Below are 10,106 nucleotides of genomic sequence, written 5' to 3' on the forward strand. Positions count from 1 at the left end.
TCCTAATCCCCGGCCTAGAACGATCCCTACTTACATCTTTACTACAATTGTCAATAAGAGGGTTTAATTTGAGTGCTAGTTTATAACACATAAAAAAGAGCATTATTACTTTCCTTAATTTCTACCAATCAGCGCAATTATGACGTTTTTGGAGATAAATCAAGTTTTCGAAAGAATTTTGATGCAAGGCCAATTGGAGAAGAAAGCTAAAAGGCTGAAGATTGTTGTGTCCGAATTTCATAATTTTCCATGGAGCTATTCATTCTAATTTTACAAATCAATCCCGCGAGAGTTGCATTCCTGTCAAAATTGCACAGCTGTGGGAGAATGAAGATTTGGAGCCTTTCAATTTCTCCTAGTGGCTTACGATATATTCTTGGAAAGATAAAGATATAAGGCTATGTTTTTCATATTTTTATAGAATTTTTCAGAAGATAAATCATCCCCAAAACAAACATGCAAGACAGATGACGTGTTTCTGAAGCCAAGAAGGATTTTTTCCTAGTTTGTGTCATTAATTGTTTAGAAGTTTGTTTTATTTTAGGAGAGTTTCTCTCAGACCTTTTAGGGTTTTTCTAGTATAAGTAAGGCATCCTAAGCTCTCTCTATAGATCCACCCACACCACTACACCATTCACCATCTCCACATTTTGCAAAGAAGAGCTTAGGGACTTGCCTTGCCGTGGACTCCATGTTCTATCTTTCTTTTATTTTTATTTCTATGTGTGACTAAGTTATTTTCTAAGGTTTATGATGAAGGCATGACATGAATATATGCAAAGTACTTTGTTAATTGTTATCCGATTATATGCCATATTATATTCTTAATCCTTGTGCGTATTTTACTCTAGATTCAGTTTAATGACTGATCATCTTTAGGAATTTTGCATATAGATATTTGGATAAATCTATGAGGATGACCAATCAATTAGGTTTATTGGGATTAAGATTAAGAAGAGTAGACAAACTAGTGAGGATGACCAATATCAAGCTAGTCATACTTGGTTGACATGATTCTTCTATGCGTAGCTGTGTTTAATTGCATGCCTAACCAATAGGATATAATTATCATGTAGAAATACATGAGTTAATGCTTGACCACGGATTTAGAAAGAACAACCTTTACATTGGCATGATAATTGGATAGCAGTTGGCTCTTAGAAAAGTAAATAGGATTGTTGTTGGTGGATTCATAACCTTAGACTTCCATTGTTTCTCAATTTTTTCTTGTGTAGTGTGTTTATTTAATTAATTATCTTCTTTGTTCTTGTTAATTTTAGTCTTAATCAATTATTCAATTCAATCTATCCTTTGTTTGTTTAATTAAGTCTAGCGTGATTAATCGGTTAAATTGGTATTAAAGCAATCCCTGTGGGATTGACCACGTATTTGCATATATTACTACAACTGATTTGTGCGCCAGCAAGTTTAATTTGGTTTAAATTAATCTATTATTTAGGTTATTTTAAATACACATCAAGGTTTTGGTGCCGTTGCCTGCGATTACCCCTTAATCCTAACTCGGCTTGTTGATTATGTTTTACTTAGTTGATTGTTCATTTTATTTTATTTTATTTTATTTCTTTCTTACTTTTGTATTTTTCTCTCTTTTTCTTATTTGTGTTTTTATAAAGATATGTTATTAGGACTCCAAAAATCTCATTCTACACTGCTCACAAATGTATTTTTCTTTCTAATTATAGAAAGTTTGTAGGGCAAAATGAGATTTTTAGATTGCCAATAACAATTTGCTTTTTGTTGTAGTCCTATTATGTTAGGAATGTGATCGTGTAAATTCTATCATATCTGGGATATCCTTATAGGATTCTACCATATCTCTTAGACTAGATATTATCCTATTAGAGTTGTAATCCTATTGGGGTAAAGAATTTACCTTCCTTACTGCTATAAATAAAGGCATAATGGCGTGGAATAACACACCTCACTATTACACATCTCTCTCTTCTTTCTCTATGTTGCCTGCCACCCCCTCTCTATTGTTGGAAGTATGCCCACAAAACCACTCATTTGATGTAATAGCCTTTGGAATACTTATTGTGTTAAACTATTATATGTTTAATGAAGGGCAAAGCTTATTGTTAATCACTATTTATTGTATTATGTGTTTTAAGCAATAAGGGAATCCAAGGAATGTATTTAATCTAAGAGAGAAGTGATCTAAGTAAGTTAGATTAACGAGACCTTTCTTTTATGTTCATTCCTAAAACGTTCCTAGCCATAAGATTGCCAATTGGGCATTGACAACCCGCTAAGGTTAGTATGTGTTATGTTAACTCAAGCATGAGTATGACTAGTCTCAAGTTATTTAGTGTTGGACACTGAGGTTGGACACTGAGACAAACACATAAGTGCTCAAAAATGGTAATCGAGTACATTGAACTATGATTCAAAGAGAGTTCGAACATACATGTCATGTAAGAACTCGTAAGTTGCAATATACAAAGTAGTCATTTGGCCTAAGGCATCATAGATGCCTAATGGTTAGGTCCTTGATCATTGATCATGTCAAAGGCATTCCATCGAGAGTGTCCACGACATTTTTGGGGTCAAGCTATCTAGTCATGTAGGCATATGAATGCACAACAAGGGATCTTTAACCTTCCATGATGGAGGGAGAATACTCTGAGATATGATTCGGGAGTCTTTGGCCAAAGCATACAAATATGACTTAGGAAGTTTGTTCCAAATCATATTCAATTGAATCATATAGAGAAGTATCACATTGGATAGTAGACATGAAACAAACTATCACTCAAACAATGTGATTAAGAGTATTGTATTAGAGGATGACCGTATTGCATTGTAATTGTAACTGGATAGGTTATCCAACCACTTATACTTAGCTTAGGTAGCCATGACATACTGTTAGGTGTCACTCATGGTTTGTGGAAGCCTTGAAGATTAGCAAAGACTAATCTTCATCAAAGGGGAGAATTGTAATGTAGTTTCAATTCACAATTGATCGTTAAGAGTAACAATCGCCCAATGACTCGCTAATTGGAACCTAATGGATCGTACACCGAGTAAGGATGAAAGTGAACAAATATAAATGAGATGGATAACCTATTAAATGATTTAATCGAGAACGGTCAAGATTAATTAATTAGTTAATTAATTATACGAAAGGTTCGTATTGGGCTTTCAAGTTAGTTTCGGGTCTCGGGGCCCAAAGGGGTTTTGGTCCACAAGGCCCATTATGTTTAAGTTGTATGACAACTAAAACAAAATGGGCAATGAGCCCAATAACTAAAGGATGGCCAGCCATAGGGTGAGTGGTAGTGAACTTGGCATAATTGCAAGTTTGCCACTACAATGTTAGGTGCTATAAAAGGAACTTTATAGCTTTACCACATTAGGGGTTTTTTTTCTTTGAGACAAAAGAGCAAAACTCTTTCTCTCTTTGTCTTCCAAAGAGGCTGGTCACACTTAGAGAAAAATAGTTAGCAATCTTCCTTCCTCTAAGTCATCCTTGGTGTGGAGACTTAGAGACTCCAAAAGTTTGGTGTTCTTAGAGTTCCTCTCCTCATATCCTCGAGGAACAAAGGAGGTGACTTGAAGGCCCTCCATTTGGGTGAATCCCTCGTGTAAACAAGGATGAGCTTCAAGGGTAGTGAAACTCAAACTCTCTCCTCTTTAATTTGTTAAAGAGTCTTTTGGTTCACCATTCACTAGGCTTTGAAGGTCATGGGTTTTAGAATTGTTTTGAATGCATGCCTACTTTAAAGTGTTAATAGTTTGCTTAGACAAATTTTTCCTTCATCTATGTCCTCTATAATTGTTCAATAAATTATGCTTACAACACGTTATCAGTACGCTTTTAACGCTGTGCTATTTTAGTTTGTTCATCTTCTAGGGAAGTATTATGTTTTAATCATTTTTTTATGATGAATTAATTTTTTTATTGAATTAATCTACATGTTATTGATTCAATTTATTTTTTCTGTGTTGAACATGATACAACGCATTAGAGATGCAATTTCGGCTTTTCGAGAAGGATCTTGTACAAATTCAAAGGCTTTTATTATTTTCTGCCGATCAGGTATGCTTAAAATAAAGGAAGATATTTGAAATGACCATAAAGCAAGAAAACATTCCCCATGATGCATGAACCTCATACATTTACATTTACCTTCTGAGATAAATTGTACATGTTCATATATTTGTCAGTACACCCACACACACACACACATTTCATGCATTACGCAATTTTGCAATGTGGAATTTGTGAATCAAAGAATTGAAAGAAATTAGAAGCAATTAGGGTTTTTCAAACCCTAGGAATTTTGATAAAGATTTAAGCGGCCCGCAGCCGTGCTGCCACGCCTACTTGACACCAAGTTAAGTATGCAGTTTGAGGCTTGGGAGCTGGAATGACATCAGGGCAGAGCTTCGAGTGACTTGATTCTTTGCTCTTTGACAGCCTGTCACTCGAAGCGTTCCAACGTCCCCGTGAGGCATCAGGTTTTTTTTTTTTTTTTTTTTTTTGGAATTTGCTGCATGCGTAAACCGGGCTCTCAGCTTGGGTTTGAAATTTGCTGGGCTGCAGCCCCTCTAAGCCGCTTATTAGCCTTGTTGGGCCTCTTTTTTATCGATCCAGCACTCGCCCACAAAGCCATCACTGTTGGGCTTGTCAAGCACCATCGGCCCATCAAGCCAACATTGCTGAGCTTTCAGTGAAGCTGGGCTTTTCGCACACTAACCTTAAGCCGACGAATGTTGGGCTCTTGCCATCCCTTCGGCCCAAATCTCTAGCAAGTTTGCAACTTGCCATGTAGTGGACTGGGCTACCTTGTAGCCGTGTCCTCAAGCCTAATGGCCCGCAAATTTTGTTTTATTTGTTGCAGGGCCATGTGTTGCAGCTAGCCCACACGTGATAGGCTGCATTCTTTTTTTTTTTGACACAATGCCATATTTTGGCATCCCCGCTTCATAACCATACCCATATAATTTTTGGGACATCTTGGTTAACGCTAATTACGCTATAATACACTTGTCACTTGGTCCATTGCCAACCGAAGCTAATATAACCCATCTGTCATTATTTTAATTCAACGATCGACCTCGTATGGTCTCGATCTATTGAATTAATTAAAAGTAACCAACAGTACATTAATCTGACAAGAAATCTAATTTTATTGGCCTGGAGCCCACTTTTGGTCATTATTGATTCAATAATTTCTTTTTCTTCTTTGAATTGTTGACATCATTTTGTAGTCTTGAAGTGCTTACACTTGAGTTCCCGAAGCAACTCAAATCTTCTGCACTTAAATCAATACCTTGTATTCTGTGTTTTTGCTGGAAACTCTCTTTTATTAACTAACATTTATAAAATAAACTAAACTTGTAGTTTCAAATTTAGTGCCTTTGAAACCCAAAGTTTTCATAAAACAATACACCTTTGAAAACCCGACGTTTTTCATGTACACCATGTCTTAGAACTAGAAATGTTCTAACTTTGATGCTTATGGATATCTTATTTCCATAACACCAATCACAATCTTATTCCCTCCATTCAGTGGATTGTCGAATCGTCACAAGTTTGATTTCACTGATTTGGACGTTTCAAACAGAAACCACTGCATGTGGGTACAACACGCGAATCTCTACTTGACTATCAAGAAGCTGAGAAACCATTAAAGCCAACAACGGCATGGAAGAGCTGCATAAGACTCCGTTATAATCTTCATTCAAAGCCTTATGCCCAAAGCATTACAAATAGAAGTACTTCCTAAACGAGGATTCCATGGCTTTTTGGCTCACTCCTACGGACTAGCTAATCATGAATGATATTGCTTGAAGCACACCATGATTACATCCATGAATGAGTACGATTCTGAAATTTATAAATCCGATCGAAGTTTGACTAGAGAATACTTTTCTCGTCATTCCTTGTTTCTAACTCGTTCTAGAAGCAGTAGTGTAGAGAACAAAAGTTTACCAAAATTATCAGATCTAATTACTACCACACATGTGAAAGAAAGGTACCCCAACAATTCAGCTAAGAGGTACCGAATGGGATAGACCTTGTTTGGCTGAAGTCTATTGAATGGTGGTGCATTGCTTCGGCAGGGATACACTGATATGCATGCTCTGCTTCGGCAAAGGTGCACCAAACGATATTGTGAAGTCTAGACTTTTAGGTTTGGCTTTCCTTGTTAACATTATGAAGGTACCAGCTTAATCTAGCTTTAAGTTGTTCTCTGTTTATGGGTTATGCCTACTGTGGACAAATGTACAAGGATGGGACGCATCTCACTTCAAAAGGTTTGTTCATGCATGTGCATTTCATGTCTATATTCCTGCTTCATTCGGACTAGCATAGTTATCTAGTTAGGCTTGAGTGCAGATTTCCAGCAAGCTGGGCACGCAAATTAAGATTTGTCTACACTGGTTGACTGACATCTTTCTGTTGGTACCAGCTTTTAACCGTGGATCTGCCTGGACTGTTTTGTAGGGTGGCGCTTGTCTTTTGTCCTTGTTAGCTGAAATGAAACATCCTTTTTGCTTATATCCATGGCTAGGGTTTCCTTGGGGTTTTCGTATTATATTGTTTAGAGAGAGATAAAGCATTCATTTTTCCTCCTCTTCATTTATGAAACCGTAGTTGCATAACCTTCCTTCATGCATTAAACACCCAATCATTGAAGAATAGGGTTGCATTGTCTTTGGTTTTGCATTCAACTTGTGGTCGTGTTTCTAGTTTCAAATCTTTAAAACTAACCCATTTTAGGATTTTTGTTAATTTCTTCCTTCAACAGTTTGGCTGGAGAAACTAACTAGACATTTGAATCCTGATCTGCATATCATTGCCATATCATCATATGCATAATTCGTGTGCTGGTCTCAGTGCCACAAGGTAAAGAGTTCAGGAGGAGCTGCCACTTTGTGAAGACCAAAGGAATCTATCTTATGTGAGGCAAGGTTGCACAAAGGTAAAGCTGCTTTGAAAACTAGGTCTAGGAATTGAGCTTTGAGTGGTACTTTGTACGAACCTTGATTATACTAATGGATTGGACACAGTGGAGAGTCATCGTTTTTTTTAACCCATAGGTGGATTTTTCCGGCCAAAAACATCGTATGTTTAAAGTTATTTATAGTGTTCCACATATCTCACATAACTACATGCTACATGTATTACTTGAGTATTTAATTAGTACGTGCTCACAACCTTACTCACTTGACATATTAATAACTTGGAACGAACTGAGGTCTTGCTGACTAGGATAACTTTTGGTATTTGAAATTGGCTATTAAATCTTTGAGTTATCGGCTAACAATTCTATCTTAGTTGACTAGTAGGCTTGACTAGTCAATCTAGCAGATTATCATTTTTATATACAGGATATTTCGCCTAGTACCAATTTCAATTGGTATTAGAGCCTTGCTCTAGATAGACATAAAGTGATCTCTGGAATTTACTGGTATTGGGTGGAATCTCACCATGGATCGAGATCATGTTGGTGCATCTTGTAATATTCCTTTATTGTTTGATGGATCTAATTATGTTGCATGGAGTGAAAAGTTTCAAATCTTTCTGGAAGCTCAGGACTTAATTGATGTTGACTATCTTATCTTGGAATGGAAAACACCGTCAAGAAATGTAAATGGTGAATATGTAGTTAAATCTAAAGGGGAATGGTCTCCTGGTGAAGTTTCTTCTGCCATGGCAAACATAAAAGCAAGAAATGCCATTGTCACCGCCATTTCCCCAACTCGATTCGCATATATTTGATATTGCACAACGGCTAAGCAAGCTTGGGACAAGCTCAAAATTCTTTATGAATGAGATAAACAAGTGAGGGATCTCAAACTTCAAATGACTCTTTCAAAGTTTGAGGACTTGAGGATGAAAGATTCTGAGACCTTCTCGACTTTCTATTAAAATTTTGAAATGTTAACTAATGATGCTTTAGGGTTGGGCTAACCTACTGATGAAACTACCGTTGTTCAGAAGATCTTAAGATCCTTGCCTAAGAGATTCATGGCTAAGAAGGCTACTATTCAAGAATTTCAAGATTTAAATGAGATCAAACTTGGAAAACTGGAGGGTAAGCTTATCACTTATGAAATGGATCTAGATATGGAAAAGGATGATGCCAAGAAATGAGTGATGGTGCTCTTCATAGTGTTGAAAATACAAAGAATGTCAATGTCCCAACGGCCTACTTCGTCTCAAGGCCACTTAAGTCAAGTATGGTGTCAGAAAGTAACAATTGGAATGAATCAAGCGCTGATCAAGTTTTTGGTGTCTTATTCAAAGACAAACGAAGTAGGCCAGTGGTCATCGTGATGAAGAAATTGTGGGTCTGATTGACAAAGGCGTTAGAACTCGAAGACAAATAGCTAATGAAGTTGCAAATGTTTGCTATGTCTCCCAGATTAAGCCCAAGAATATTAAATATGCTTTAACTGATGAAGAATGGATCTTGGCTATGCAGGAAGAGCTGAATCAGTTTGAGAAGAATGCAGTCTGGTCCCTTGTTGATCATCCATCAAACACTAATGTTATTGGCACAAAATGGATTTACAAGAACAAGTCTGATGAGTCAGGAAATGTAATTAGAAATAAGGCCAGGCTTGTTCCTCAAGGATACTCTCAACTTGAAGGTGTTAATTTTGATGAAACCTTCGCTCCTGTTGCTCGTCTTGAATCTGTCAGACTTCTTTGTGATATTACATGCCATTTAAAGTTCAAGCTATTTCAAATGGATGTCAAAACCGCATTCCTTAATGGATATCTTAATGAAGAAGTCTACGTTGAACAACCTAAAGGCTTTGAAGATCTTCACAATCCTAATGATGTGTATAAACTTAGAAAGGCTCTTTATGGTCTCAAGCAAGCTCCTCGTACTTGGTATGACATGTTATCTTCTCATCTTCTTGCTTATGGTTACACACGTGGCTTAGTTGACAATACACTGTTTGTAAAGAAGGTGAAGTCTCATGTTGTGATTGCTCAAGTGTATGCTGATGATATTGTTGCTGGCTCCACCTCTGATTCTCTTATGAAGCAGTTCATTAATATGATGACCAATGAGTTTGAAATGAGCCTTGTTGGTGAACTAAACCACTTTCTTGGACTTTAAGTCAAACAAGAAAATGATGACATTTTCATCTTTTTAGCCAAATATGCTAAGAATTTAATGAAGAAATTTGGTCTTGAAGGGTCAAAAGTTGCTAGATCACCAATGAATACTTATGCCAAAATCCACAAGGACTCCAGTGGCAAGGATGTTGATCAAACTTTGTATAGAAGCATGATTAGAAGCCTAATTTATTTGACTGCTAGTAGACCATATATTGCTTTTACAGTTGGGTTTGAGCTCAGTTTTAAAGTTGTCCTAAGAAGTCTCATCTATTAGCAGTTAAAAGGATTATCAAATATGTGGGTGGAACTACTGATTTTGGGCTACAATATACGCATGACACCAATAACAACTAGGTTGGATATAGTGATGCCGATTGGGCTGGGTGCATTGATGATCAAAAAAGTACTTCTGGGAGAGCTTTCTATGTTGGAAACAATTTGGTAACTTGGCACAACAAGAAGCAAAACTATGTCTCCTTGTCCACAACTGAGGCTAAATATGTTGTAGTTGGAAGCTATTGCACTCAATTAATGTGGATGAAGCAAATGCTTAGTGACTATGGTATCTCTCAATCCACCTTTCTTGTTTATTGTCACAATATGGTGTTATTGATATTTCCAAGAACTCTGTCCAACATTCAAGAACCAAACATATTGATGTAAGGCATCATTTCATTAAAGATCTTATGGAAGGTAAAATTCTTAACTTAACCTTTGTGCTGACTGAAAAATAGCTAGCTCACATATTCACTAAAGCCCTAGATAATCGAAGGTACGAAGATCTTTGATAGTCTATTGATCTTTGTGATATGAATTGAATAGGTTGTATAACCTGCTTCCAAGAGTTGAATATTTTGTTGAGCCTCTATGCATGTTTTTGTGTAGACAGTTATCTTATCAGATAATCTCATTTTGCTCTCTGTATGCATCTCGTATCTGTCATACATTGTTAGAGATATATGGATTAGCCTTGGATAATTTTTCATTGTGATGTCAA

The sequence above is a fragment of the Pyrus communis genome, chromosome 15 (genome assembly GCF_963583255.1).
Source record: "Pyrus communis chromosome 15, drPyrComm1.1, whole genome shotgun sequence".
Classification (NCBI taxonomy): Eukaryota; Viridiplantae; Streptophyta; class Magnoliopsida; order Rosales; family Rosaceae; genus Pyrus; species Pyrus communis.